At 41.2% G+C, this 14,243-nt stretch overlaps 1 protein-coding gene across 25 annotated transcripts in view; it reads left to right on the top strand.

Annotated features, from left to right (window-relative positions):
* Positions 1-14,243, top strand: part of CAMK2D (calcium/calmodulin dependent protein kinase II delta) — a 624,934-nt gene that overhangs the window by 566,396 nt on the left and 44,295 nt on the right. The window lies entirely within an intron of this gene.

Genomic DNA, 14,243 nt, shown 5'->3' with positions numbered 1-14,243 from the left:
GTATTTTTGTCGACACCCTCTAGATTGTTTATCCAAAAGACGAGGTTAGACGCTTAGATTACCCACGATAGGTGAAAACACCAGTTCCTTTATTCTGGACAGCTCTGTCCAAGTGGTGCATAGCTGTTTTGCAGTGACTCAACCCATGTGTTTATAATGTTTCGGGGAAATCAAAAAGAGATTATGCAGTGTAATCTTCGAGTGCTTTGCTCTATGAACTCGCTCCAAGAAGGGTTGCAGTTGAGAGCCCAAAACATCTCCCTAGACTGGGAGGCCCCAGGGCTCTGTTAAATAATGAATCTCAACTGGGTTGAACGAGTCACCAACAGTGATTAGTTGGTCTGTATAAAGGCTAAGACTTTACACTGTGTGAGTTGAAGTATATCTTTAGGGAAGATAGTGGCAAGGACTCTGCAACATAAAATAAACAGTAAGAAATTCAGTGTTATGTAGTTCATTCACCCAACCCCTGAAACCTCCAACCCCAACTATCTGTGCAAGTCCTCATAAAGTGTTTCCAGTGGGCCAGTAATGTCTGGTTTAAACAAATATTTTCTTTGGGCATGGAAGCGGACACCCAGATATTAGTTGTTTGGTTTCACTGTTAGTAGAAAAAGACTGAAAGGCTGTGCAGCAGCCTCAATCATTTTAGTCTCTTGCCATTTCTGCATGGTAATGTCTGTTTTTCATGTTTCTGTCACATAGACCTGTCCTTAACCAGTGAGGTGTTTTCCCCTTGTCCTTTGGGCAGAGCCATCAGTTGGCAATTGCTAAAGAAAACTGCCATGAAATGTGGCGCTGTTTCTGTAAAGGGAGCAACTTGATTGGTGAAAAACATGGTCTGGGAGTCCTTTAATAGACATTACAGATCCCATAACTTATATCCAGGTTAAAAAGTCCAGATCCCTATATGTACAAAAACACAATTATCAAAAGAAGGGCATGCTTTTTGTCTCAACGGCTCATAACTCCAGGCATCTGTGGCATATTAGGTACCGCAGAGGGGAAATCAACGATAGGAAATGGAGAGCATGTCCTGGGTCTGTGGTCAAAACCTTCCACAAAGAACACCAAAGAGTAAGGATCTAGTAACCCTCCAGTGGACATTTGCCACCCCTGTGCACCACTCGCTTTACCATATAACTGTATGGGATCAAGGACATCCCAGCGACTTTTGGTAAGGGAGTCTACTCCTGTGTCTTGGACTATACTTTGACAGTCACCCACAGAAACTGTGGGTCTCCGAGCCCAAAAGGACCAAGGGCCTTCTTGGCTACTATCCTGTGATCACTTACTGTGCGCAGCAGCTCCAGGCCTCCAAAGTGAAAATACTGAGCTTTGCGCTACATCAGATAAACCGATTGGTGCTCATCTCAATTGAGTTCAATTTGCAACCTCCCTCATTGCATTCTGATCCCGTGTCCCCTCTTCGCCAGCTCTGGTGGTGAATTCTTCGTGAAGGCAGACACCCCTGCATGTTGGAGTGCCCATTCCTCTATTTCTCCTTGCTTTAGTCACTCAGGGCTTCCTGTTGAATTTGCCAGCCACAACCTTCTTTGTTTGCTGGTACCTTGCGGAGGAGTGGCGGAGTCATTATCATGATGTAAAATTTCCCTGTGGTGGGCTCCGTCAGCCAAGTCGCACCCAGAGAAAGCCTTTGGCTTCAAGGACCTTAATTAGAAATTTGGCCTATAACATGAAAATGAGGAGTCTGATAAGCTAAGACTTTCTAAATATATCTTCCCACAAACCAAGTATGTATTTGCCATTGTCTATGCAAAGCAGTTGTGAGCCCATGTTTATGTTCCATAAACTGGATTGTGCAGTACCTTAGCGTGGTACGATTTGAAAGTCAAGATTATTAAATGTTCCCCAAATCTGTGAATAAATCCATCATTAGACCAAATATATATCATGCTAGATAGATGATAGTTGTTTTGATGTGAAACGTAATGGTTGGAAGAGAACTGTATTTGAACAACCTGGAATTAAAATATTATTACAATCATTAATTCCATTTTATCGCTAAGGACACTTGATCTGTGTATGGTTTCCAAAATAATTGTATGTGTTGCTGACATTTATCTAAGTTCTTTAGTGCCACCGTAGATGTGAAAAGTCTTTTAAGAGTTTGAAACTTGGGCTCTTTATGAGATCAGTGTGAAAAGTTGGATAACTGTAAAGTGCACCCTCTTTAATGTGCATAGATTTTAAGCCATTACTGAATCCAGTAAGTTGAAATGAGTGTCTCGTTTCAGTATTCTTCCTACTCAAACTCATATGATTTCTCTAAGTGTGTGTCATCACACACTACACAATCTTAATCATCTCTGACATCAACTTTCCTTATAGGTGAATTTATTTTCATGGTACTGTCTTGTGGATGTCGTTGGAGCTGTTAGCAGCAACATGATTGCAATCCGAGTTAAGCCTTGATTAGTATACTCTACCCTAGTTCATTGTATAATGAAAGAATGCAGGATTGAAATGCTCCTTCTAAGAAGGGTCCTCGTAAATAATTCTCCCAGTGTCTTGAACCTTTTAGATAATGATTCCCCGATCAAACACTTAAGAGGTGGCCAGATAAAGCTGGTGCAACATCATTTAATATAGATCAGTTTGATCTGGCTAATCGTTCTTACGTTGTAAAATATTGTGATTCATGGAGTGAAAATATAGGGACAGATGTGAATTCAGTGTGTGGAGCTAAGTGTTCTATTCACTAGGCTCTTCAGGATCCAAGAGATATTTGATATGTCCTAGTTGGGTTGTGCTGTGATGCCTGATAGGTTTTAAGGTCCGAGGCCCACCGACTTGAGAGCCAAGGAATACCTAAACGAGCTTTTGGCTACCCTCTTTTTGTGAATAGAGGATTCTGGGTGTTCAACGTTTGTTCGGAGCACATTTAACCTCTTATTGTTCTTCTGTCATGCCATTGTTTTCATGAACTTCGACCTTTCTCATGTTTTTTGCCTCACAATACTTGAAACATCGCATGGTTGTATCATTTTTGCAAAAAGACATCTTAAGTATCTTTTAATTCTGAGCTTCTTGTAGAACCGTAGACTTGATTTGTTACTGTTCAGCTACAGGTCTTCTTTAGAAATGCATCTAATCGATGCTCTCTGGGCAAGTCTTTCCATTGTCATTGCACTGCATCCACGTTGGTTTCCATTTAGAGTGACTTACTAACAATTTATGATTTAGAGGGGCTTTCTCCGTTCAGTAACCCGCTGTACTGCTTTTAAATAGTTTAGCACACATGTTCCCACTTCCGCATTTGATTTCATGTTTTTACATGTTCCCACTATCGCATTTAAATTTATATTTTTATCTGTAGCAAATATCGAGGTAGTTTCATTCTTTGTCTAAAAAAGAGCAGGTGGTGCGGCTACGTGATTAATTGTCCTTGTTTATTAAGGTTCTCGGGCAGGGAGTCTGTGTTTCTCTTCCTAGGCAGATGGCCATCAGTTGTATCGTCATGTCTCTGGTAACTAGGACCTGTAATCTCTGTCATTGGGCTTGGGAGCAGCCAGCTTTCTCGTCAAGCTGCCCAATGTTTACTTAAAACTTTCTTTAAAACATAAAGAAAATGTAGCCAGAAATTCAAAATATCTTTTATATGAATTTGTTTTCTCATACTTGTTTAGACAGTCATATGAACTTCCTGGTGGGCCCAATCTTATATGACTAGAGGTGTGAAGCACTCATTATTACTTTAAAGAATGGAACATAGGCAGCAGAAGCCATTGTAAATTTGGCCCGGCATATGCCAGTATCTATGTCTCTATGTAATACTTCAGGCTATCTCTCTGTTATAGAGAGACTGAAATACAGCAGGTCATCACAAACGTACTTCAGCGCTACCTTTTCACTATATAAATCTCCCAAACAATGGACACAAACCTATTCACCACTGACTTGCATTTGTATTCACTGTTGTCTTCTCTGCATATTGTCTGCCAAACCCTGCTCTACTCCTTGTGTCCAGGACATGTTACAATCATTGACTAGTCTAGAATTTTGCAGTATTTATATCAGAAAAAGTGTTCATCACCTAAAGGACACCCGGGACCAAAGGTTTGAGTAGTTGTGAGATAATATCCCCTCATGTATGTAGAACTCTCTGCTACTCAATGCAAGTTCATCTTTTAGATTCTGAAAGAGGTAAGCCACAGCCTTAATGTGCCCATACAGGATCTGAAGAGGTAGATGTGTTTTTCTACTGTAATCGTTGTCTACGTCTAGTAGCTTGGCCTGAGCAGCAAGGATATCCTGTAAGGTATTCCATTTCCATAGTGGATTAAGCAATGCAGTCCAAAAATAAATAACTTTAGGGATCACATCAAGGTTAAGTTAAAAAAAAAAAAAAAAAAAAAAAAAACATTTCAGATGACAATTGTCATATTAGTGAAGAAAAAGGGATCATGTTTTGGGGGAGAAAAAAAACCCTATTGGTAATTAGTCTTATAGTGAATAAGGGACTTCCAGCGGTCCTCCTGGAATTAAGACACCAAAACTGGCAGACTCCTGAGTGCACCATGGGTTTGTGCTTTTGGAAGATTTTTTATCTTTATATTTAGTGAAAACATAATAAAGCAACACATTTTCAAACAGGTCCATCTTTGACACTGTGCCCTAGTTACACACTAGAATGTTAGAAGAATGTTGTGGGATCCCTTGGTGAATCTTAGACTAAGTAAGCCTAACATAAGAATGCACATGAGCTAATGGTGGTTGTACCACCCACTCAAACTTTGTAATATCAAACTATGGGCATTTTATGGCACTCAAGATGCTCCTATGTGAAGAAACAAAGAGTGTACCTGGAGAGTACTACACATTGTTGGCGAATTTCTTTTTTTTTTTTGGTGGAAATCTGTGACGTTTTGTAGGGATTGAAAAGCTGCAACCAGTCACAATACATTTTGGCTGTCTCGGACACCTTCGATCTGCATCCCAGGCAAGACCACATCTCCCTCACATCAAGAAGACCAGGAGCTGAGGACACTCCTTCCCATACCTCTCAGCCAAGACCTGGAACAACATCCTGCAACACTACAGAACCTCCCCCTCCCTTGTGGATTTCCGAAGGAACCTCAGGACATGGCTTTTCCAGAAAAAACAGGCATGATCTCCTCCTACCCCCTTCAGGCCTGCCCTACTCAGCACATGGAAACTTCAGAGGTTTAGCCGTGTGCTACAAATCTGCATAACAGAACATTAGGTCGATGGATGCTTCTGATTCACTGTGGGACTCTAGAACCCAGAAATGTGGAAACTCCAAGTAGTCCTGCAAGGATGCAAAATATGCTTTGTTTTGAGTAATATGACGTTCCTGGTTAGTGTTCATCCATGAGTCTTCTGGACTGGGACTAGTGACCTGAGTCATTTCACATAAAGTTGTCAGAATATTCCCCTTCAATTGACTGAGATTCCTGAATCTGGGCTGTATTACTCACTTCTAAGCCTATACTTACGTTAGATGCACGTTCTAGTGATAAGAAGGAAATCAGTCTCCATGCCAAAGTCATAAATGCCTCTTCCAAAAATACCCCAATTTACTGGGTATACTTCCACACAGCACCTTCTCGTCACAAGTAGTTAGTCATACATCTTTCCACAGTAGTCTCAGACTGAGAGCAATCGGGAAAATGTAATACACTGTACTTCTGCAAATTTTACCATGGGACTTGAGGCCAGACACATTCTCTGGACTGTGGGTAAAAGAATGTTAATTTCACAGTTCCAGATCTCTGCACATATGTAACTCAACAGTGCGGTCTGTTCTCTTGAAGTCACCTTATAATATTCCACTTGTTAATATTTTCTCATCTCGAGAGTCAGCCTTGGTTCCTGACTCTGACAGGCCAGTTTAACATTAGCAGGTTTTTCATTGAAAGCGAAGGAAAATGCATGTATACAGTTCATTCTTTAGTTGCGGAAATGTATCGTTTCTCATCCCAAAGCAGGTTTCCGAAACCTAAGGACCCAAAAAATAAACAAAAACTCCAACACTGTGAGTAGAGGGAGTTGCATACACACGGAAACCCAAGGACAATATGGTTTCATGTAGCTGCCTGATGATTTTCTAGAATCTGGCTATGGTTTCTGTTAGTGGGCTCATGTCAGTTCAGTTACAACGCTCTTGTTTCTTAACAAGTCATCCATGCTATATTTACTGTGAAAGTCAACACGGCCCTGTGTGTTTTTTTTTTTATTTCATCCTGACATCCAAGAGATCCTGGAGATTTCGACTTTCAATACCTCTGCACATGCACTTTAGAAAACCAGGACTCTCCTTGTGCTTCTGAGTCAGTGACTCTGATTTGGTGGTGTTGAATGAAATTGCCATTCTCTACTTTCTGGTTATGCGAGATTAAAAAAAACAATTAAGGCGCATATTTGTTTTTTTGGATTTGTTTCAGAATTCCTTCTCTTTCATCTTTGTGTGTGAGAAAGGGCTCGGTGAAAAGACAGACTGCTGAGCATTTCTTGCTTATTACCAGCTGTCCCTATTGTAATGCAGCGAAATGCACTGGGGGTTTGATGGACGTCCCCCTTCAAATTGGGCGATATGCCGTGAGACAGTGACAAATCTGGCAATTTTTGCAGTTTCCAAGTCAGCTTAGTTTTCTTATTTGTTAAGGTGGAACAATAAAGCTTTTTTTCAGGCTATGAAGTGACAAGCTAACGCGCTATAAGTTATCAAAATTAAAACAAGCTATTTCTTGACCTGTGGACCAATACTTAATTTGAGCCGGTGGCTTTCGGTGCTCAGCATCTGCACTTAATTGTCAACACCAGCACTAAGTCAGACAGCTCCACTATGCGGCAGACTTCCCTCATTTAGAGGTCAGCACAAAAACATTTGTTTATTAATTCAGTATACAATCAAAACGAGGAATTCCTGTGACAAAAGCCATTCTTACAGCTTTGGTAGCCTAGAATATTCTATATTGTCGGACTGCTAGGGGTCTGGTGGTTAGTAGTTGTGTTGGTACTGCTATTGGCAGCGCTAGTAGGAGCAATGGGTGGTGCAAGCAGCAGTGGCCTGTTACCGATAGCCTTGGATCTTATTATTTTAAAAATTAAGTACTGTCTTGAATCCAAATGCAATGACACTTCTTTATGCAGTCGCTTAGTACAAAGAAAGGGAAATATTTCATCTGGGGATTCTAAGACTTATTTGATTACTTTAATTCCAAACTATCAGGCTAACCACACACAATACCCTATTGTGTATATAATAGCTTGATGTGATCAGTGTTTAACTTGCATCAGTGGTTACAGGTGGTGGGCATCAACACAAATTTTTGGGGACCGGGGAACTATCTCTCATGATCAAACTTTGAGCAAGGTAAAGAAAGGAGAAACTGAGAGGAAGAAAGGCAATTAATTGTGGAAGAAAGAGACGTGAGAAAAAATCAAGTGTATGCAACTTTTTTTTGTTGGAGTCTCTGATGTTTGACAACACCCAACAACGTGCTCCTAAGAAAAGATTTGGACCTTTGCACTTATTTTGTGTTGTTTTTATGTATTCTTTATTTTTACAAATTAAGTACCGTGTGACACTACGCTCCCTAATAACAAAGCCTTCAGCAAAATAAGTCCGGGCTTGTGAGGGTGATAGTAGGTACAACAGGCACATGAAATAGGGCTCATGCATAATACAAAAAGATCCTGAAATATTATGAGGCATAATTAATCATCTGATGTAAGAGACCTAAGGCTGCTGGAGGTGTGTGGGGTGAAGCCAATTAGTTGCATCATGATTATCGTTCCGAAACTGGGGTTATCCTCGGAAAGACCAGATCCAGCTGTAAATCCAAAGCATGGCTTAGGTTTCAGAGACGGACGCCACTTCAATCCAGTAGAGAGTAGTGTTCAGGTAGCACCTTATGTAATGTAGTGACTGAAGTTATTTTTAAAAATGGAATGAGACATTTGGGGAATCAGCTCTTGACTGGAAGTGGATGTCATATGCCAGAGTCCAGGTCAACTTACTATTTTCTAGAAGGAAAGCACACCGGTTGAGCAGTTTGCTGGGGGATACATCAAAGAAGGAATTGTGGGGCATTTGAATTGAAGTATTTGAGAGGGTGACTGTGTAATGTATGGCGGATATGTTACTGACTAATGATGGTTTATGTTGTTGGTTTAAATGGAATGTGGAGTGGCAATTGGGGGAAGTGGACTTACTAAATGGCTGCATTGAACAGTGCTTTGCTTTCATTATTAGTCGTCAGTGATCTTGAGTTAGTGCTCTGATTTTGCTTTGTGTGTAGAGATGTTTTCTGGTGGAGTCTCTAGTTTCGAGATCTAATAAGTCTCTGGGGGGAATGTGTGTGTTGTGCCAGTTCTTATCATTTTTCTTATTAATAGCTTCCTGGCATTGAAATCATATCTGCACCTGCGAGATCGGGGTTTTGTTTTTGTCTTGCTTGGTGTAGATGGTTGTTTGGCAGTTTTAAGACCAGGGCCATGAAGTGAAATTAGTTGAGTCGTTTTTTAGAACTCTTTATTAGGGTTTGAGATAGAGCACTTTAGGTTTGTTGAAGGGTGAGGAGGGGACATTTTAAAGTACTTGAATGTGATTGTCATTATTTTTATGGGGGGTTTGACAATACAAACGTGAAAAAGTTTGGCACCTGGGTAAAGTAACATCTAAGGAGAGGGATAATAGGCAGACAAGTTGCCGAGAGGATGGAGTCCGAACTATTTGTAAAGTTGTGAGTTACTGTGGCTGCAGTGGAAGCAAAGGTAACTGAGGACGATATTTCCATTATGTGGATGTTGATGAGAACAGATTTGAGAAGCCATTAATACATTTTTGGTGAAAGTCCTGGGTCTGAAGTCGAGATCAAATTTATAGGGTAGGGAGGGAGAGGCATGCCTAAAAATGTTCAAAGGCAGAAGTGGGTGGAGTGGGGAGATCGAAAAGATGTGTTTTGTGTGCAGTGTTCTGTGAGTTTAGGGTTGTTGAATGGCTGATGCCATCTGCAATTACCTCCTCAACCACAGAATTATGTGGCATCTATGTCAAGACATATCTTCTTGACATAGAGAAGTGATCAGAAATTCAAGAGCTGATCTTTATATATATATATATATATATATATATATATATATAGAGAGAGAGAGAGAGAGAGAGAGAGAGAGAGAGAGAGAGAGAGAGAGAGAGAGAGAGAGAGAGAGAGAGAGAGAGAGAGAGAGAGAGAGAGAGATATATATATATATATATATATATATATATATATATATAATGTGTGTACTAGGATGCCCATTTTTATGCACAAGAGAGTGTGTTGGTTGTGGGGAGTTGATTGGTGCATTAGTAGCTTGATGGGGATGAAAGGTAGCATATTTGTTTAAGTGGATGGTTGTGGTTGGGCCACTGTGGGAGCAGGGAATGTCGTCGGTAGTGAGAGGGGGTAGCAAGCCACATGGTGACCTACCTATGTATGCAGATACAGGACCACAAGACCACACTCTTTGCTGTCCCCAAAGGGGAGTTCCGCAGGACAGCTGCTTGGGCCCTTTTTCTGAGACAGGTCATCTCCACATGTAACTGAGAGTATTTCACATAACCTATTAGAAAAACCTGGTATTTGATCTTGGCAATCGTGGACATGCTACATGGATCATGGTGAACAGACTTCTCTCAGTACTTAATTCTTCATACTGCTGTCATGAGAGAATCACTTGACTGCTTATGTGTATTGTCGTATGAAAAATGGACTGAAGAGTGCATTGTAAAAATGAAAATCTAATTTCTGTACACGCCATCATACCCACAGCCAACCTCATATGGACATTAGTTGGATAGGTGCTCTTGCCTCTTAGCAGTAGGTCCGTCACTGCCCTGCTGTAAAGAGAATAGAAACCAGCATTGACACATCCAGTGGGTATAAATGTCATTTAGTGTAGAAATTTGTTGAGCGTCGATGAAGGTGTGTGCGTGCGCATGTGTGGCTTACACTTCATTTTGAAAAGTCAAACACCCTGCTCAGACCCCACGCCCCCACCCTTTTGAAGTGTAAGCAATGAATAGAGCATGTGTAACAATGGGATCTTATCAATGCTGCCTAAAGAGGCAGTCCAGTTTATTCGTTACAATATGAGATCAGTATTGAATACTACTTTTTCCTGGTAAAGTACGTTTTCTGTCTATCTATCTTTGGCTAGAAAGATGGCTCAGATGGATTACCGTTGCTGCAGAGATCTCTGTTGTGTGTTTCCTTCTAAGGTTTATCAAGAGTGCAATTCTTTGCTTACAATTAGAGCTGTTAGTTAAATGCCAAGACTCAGCGTATTGTGTTACATTGCACCATGCAGTGCTCAATGGTGCTTATTTATCTCTTTTAAAAATCCATTTGCTGTGTGTTCATGTCAACGTTGACTTGACAGTGAATGTCCTGCACATGCACCTAATGTGCACACCGCAGGGTGTGCAGTGAATGCAGTTGTACAGCGTCAGGATCTCCTGTCCTAGAATGAACCCCCAGTAGTGTCGTCTTAGAAGTTCAAAATGAGGGCTTGAAATCTTGTCACTGCCAGTGTGGCCATGTGAGCAGCAGAACCCACCAGACCAGGCCCACCGAGGCGGTGCGTTGTGACAATACCCCTGCTTACTTCTGTTCCTGGATTTTCACATGAACGTGTGAATGTGAAGCACCCGCCTGAAGTCCGGGGAGCAGCTTCATCACAACAGGCGTGTGGCAGCAGCGCGGTAGCAATGCAGGGGTCCTGGATCCGTGTGTCCCAGTATGGCAACAGCGCAAGCAGATGGAGGGTGCTGGGAGATGGGTGTCCGCAGTGATGACTACAGCAGGATTAACCAGTCCCTGCTTGACCTTGGAAAAGCTCCCCAAAGTACTCAACTTTCCCTTGACTAAGATTGAAAAGGGTAGACTGTCTCTTGTCTGCTGGGGAAAGGAGCGGGGACAGCAGCAGTGGCTCTCGCTGCCCGATATCATCGCTGTGGCCTGTGCTGGGATTCGGAGGAGTGGACTGTATGTAGAACTTTGGTCTCCTTCATCAGCGGTAAACCACTTCCGGCCATATCTCTGAACAGACGAAGAATTAGAAAAAGGACTAGAGGAAAGACTGCATCAGCTCCCATTCCCAGAACTTGTTCAAACTTTGCAATCCTTTGGGTTCATAAAACCTGATCACTGCACCATGCTTCCAGGCATACGATCAGCATCGTCAATGAACTGAAATGGAAGCAGTTTTTTGGCCGAAGCAAGAAAGCTGTGCTTTGTCTGGCTCTAGGCTCTCGTTTCTTCCATTGGTGCCTACTGTTGCAAAATACACAATAGACTTCCAAAGGTGGATTTTTAAAGGTCTACATAGTTATTACTTGAGTAGCAAATGTGATATCCCCACTTCACTCTGTGCTGTCTGTATCTGGTAGCATTTTACATGATTTACAGTAAACACTGATCAAGGAGGAAATATGTGCACAATATTACATTGATATTTCAAGTGCCGAAAGCTTATTATTGGTGTCTGTGTAGTTTAGCTTGCCTTTTTTTTAATAAAATAACTTAATCCATATAATTTTCCATATACTTAAATCAATATTATTGTTTCAAAATGTTTCCAATGCAGTGCTCGAGCCTAAGTGTATTGTTTGAACCGAGAAAGATTGTCATAAAATGTTTGTGCAGATTTCAACTGTTTTGTTCTCACAACAAGCTGAGGTATACCAAATTTCTAATTGCATCAACGTCTGACCTCTCAATACCACATCTCTGTCATTAGTTCAAAATCACAAATTGCTATTGGATTTTGTGTGCACAGAAGCAAAATCTCAGAAGATGAAGGCAAAGTGCCCTGTGAATTAGTGTTGGCCTCTTGCCTCACCTCTGTGATCCAAATGATTGCTAATTAGGGTAAAATTGGTTGTAAATATAGATTTCTAATGTCAGGATTAAGCACTTAGTAGCGGAAGAATCCTGTGACTCATCAAAACATTGCTCATGAAGAGATAATGTGTGCTTTGCTTTGTTTCCGAAAGATGAGAGTGGGAGCTCTTCTTGTGTCAGAGACCGCACACTGGCAAGTCAAAGATTATGCCGATTTGCTCATAATTCAGATGAGCTATTTTTAGTCTTTGATGTATGAGTGGGTCTGAGTTCACGGTTATTAAAGAATGTTGTATGCTTCATAATCATCTTTAGCAAGAAGCATCTTGAGCAAAATAAACTTTTAGAACATCATGACAAATCTACGATACTTAAAGTGCAAAGAAAAATGTGGGAATTTATCGGACTCTTAGATGAGGAGGAAGGGATGTGAATGACCGGTCTTTGTAGAAATAAATTGTGTGGGGGTGTGGATGGAAATCCTATGATTTGATAGGGGTGAACATGATACGGATGACTGTACAATCGGTGATTGATTCGTATTTAGCTTGATTTAAAAAAAAAAAAATAATCCGCCATCATCTATGTCATGTAGAACAATAATTGTGGCGCGAACCCCCAACAGACGTAACACTCGCTCATCTCTGACCTCCTTTCTCCTCGCGGTCCTCCAGTCTGCCCTTCCCCCTCGAGGTCCTTAGCTCTGTCTCTGCTGGCCAGATTGCCCATTCAGATGTTGGACATTTCAGATGGCATTGTCTCTTCATGATAACCAGGCACCGAGTACATTGGATGACCAAACATCCTGGATTTGCCCAGACAGTCCCAGATTTCCACTGGCTGGTCCTGGTGTCCTGACACTTTTAGTTTACAGAAATACATGTCTCAGTTTCAGAGAAAGATAGGATGAGAGCGTTCTTGTATTACTCCATTTAGGAATTAATTTAGTGCACTGTATGCGCAAGTTGTCACCTGCCCTCTTCTTAGGTGAGGGACCTTGGTTTTATATTTTTAAGAGTCTCCTGCTGGGCTGCCTCGCCCCGTTCACACAGCACAGAATGCTTTAAAGAGGGGTGAATCAGTGTCACTTAAGCCCTTCGGCCAAGGCCATGCATGTTTTGGGTTTCATCTCAGCGCCGGAGAGGAAGCGTTTTCGTCTAGGTTTCAGAGGTTTGCACAAAACTCAATAAAGTGGCCCTGCATGTTTCTTTTTATTCCCAGTGAGAACACACAGTGAGGTGTATTCATTGTTTTGCCTTTTGATACTTGTAGTCTTAATAAACATTTATACATACAGGTTGACAAGTTCTATGTGCAAAGGAAATAGTACTGTGCTTTTCATGTTTATATTAGCCAACTTGAAATCTCCGCTTTTACTTGGGCTGGCTATTCTTTGTGAAAAAAGTCCACCACATCAGAAATGCAGATCTTTTTTTTGTCTGCTGGTGAGTGATAAGTGTGCATGGTTAATGTTCACAATTAGTCCTACTTCTGTGTTTATTGGCGTCCCAGTTTTGCAAATACGGTCACCCTACAGCAGTGGTCTCCAAACTTTTTTATGCCGCGCCCCCCAGTTGAAAAATAGAGATCATTGGGCCCTCCCTCAGAATTGTTCACAATTATTTTATAAAAATGGCAATGTTTAAATACGTCTAGACCTATTTCAACATTGCAGTTAAGTACTGTTCTATTTTAAAAAAAGCAATAACATGCTTCTGCTTAAAACAAAGGCCTGTTGTCTGTATAATGCTTCTTTTGGCCATACTCTGGCACCCCTCGGGGGATCACTCGAGGCCCCCCTGGGGGGCCCGCCCCCCAGTTTGAAGACCTCTGCTCTACAGGATCAGTACAGTTTGCTCTTGACTAAAATAATAGTCCATTTACACTTCATTTTCATCCAAGAGGAAGCTTTGCCGACCCTGTACTGCTGATTGTTTTGTAAGCGTGCAAGAAGAATGCTTGAATGCTTTTTTCTGATAATTTATGGGCGGAAACGTTAGTAAGAAGTGCTTCAAGCCCTCAGGGTGGTTTAGGATAGAGTACATTATTCACTGAAAGGTACCACTTTTATATTTTTTTGCCAGCGAACATGTTCAGACTAGTACGTATGAAATAAACCACTGTTACTTTTCTGACGGGGATCTGCATTAATAAAAAAACGTTGTAGATTGCCTGATGCTAACGTGTTACTTTCTGCCAGAGTAATCATTCAAAACATTTCCATCAACCTCATTTTAACTTTGTTTTTAAGTATTTTTTTTATAAGTTGGTTAGCCTTCATTTTGTTTACTACCTTCTGTTTGAAGCATTAAGTGCAGTCCTATAGACATATTGCAGCAGCAAGCTGCAGAATTAAAGGTTGTTTTTATT

This window comes from Pleurodeles waltl, chromosome 1_2 (assembly GCF_031143425.1).
Source record: "Pleurodeles waltl isolate 20211129_DDA chromosome 1_2, aPleWal1.hap1.20221129, whole genome shotgun sequence".
Taxonomy (NCBI): domain Eukaryota; kingdom Metazoa; phylum Chordata; class Amphibia; order Caudata; family Salamandridae; genus Pleurodeles; species Pleurodeles waltl.
The sequence above is the reverse complement of the archived record's forward strand: the minus strand, read 5'-3'. Positions and strand labels throughout refer to the sequence as shown.